The sequence below is a fragment of the Ipomoea triloba genome, chromosome 12 (genome assembly GCF_003576645.1).
Source record: "Ipomoea triloba cultivar NCNSP0323 chromosome 12, ASM357664v1".
In the NCBI taxonomy this organism is placed as follows: Eukaryota; Viridiplantae; Streptophyta; class Magnoliopsida; order Solanales; family Convolvulaceae; genus Ipomoea; species Ipomoea triloba.
The window spans coordinates 18,973,656-18,974,240 of NC_044927.1; positions in this window are offsets into that span (position 1 = coordinate 18,973,656).

Consider the following 585-nt stretch of genomic DNA (forward strand, 5'->3'; position numbering starts at 1 on the left):
AAAAAAAAAAAAAAAAACAAACAAAAGAAGGAGTATACCGATGAACACGAAAATGAAGACTATTATTTTGCAAGACTCGAGTGGACATTTTAGTTAGTCTTAGCACGCATTGGATAAAACGATATGTAATGAGTGTAGTCATTAACAAATAAAACAAAGTATTTATTCCCACTAGTAGAGAGAGTAGGCGTAGGGCCCCAAATATCTTTATAGAATAATATAGTTCTAAATTATGCAAAGTAGTAGACTCAACACGCGGTAGAGGAAATCGTGAGGATTTTCTTAACTGATACGTAGAGCATAACGATAACAACCTATGAGTACTAGAAGAACGAATAAAACTAGTATTTAAAATTTGACGCGGAACTCGAAGATGCGGGTAACCCAACTTATTGTGCCAAACCAAGGGCGACACTTGAGCAACAAACAAAGTAGGAGACCGACAGGAAATAGGCCATGAGTAAAGACCACCCAAAGCCTGACCTTTAAACAGAGAGTTAATTCCAACAATGGTCCTCCAACTATGTTGATTTTCCAAAATTAGTCTCGACTTTTAATTTGGACAATTTAAGTCCCTTGACTTTC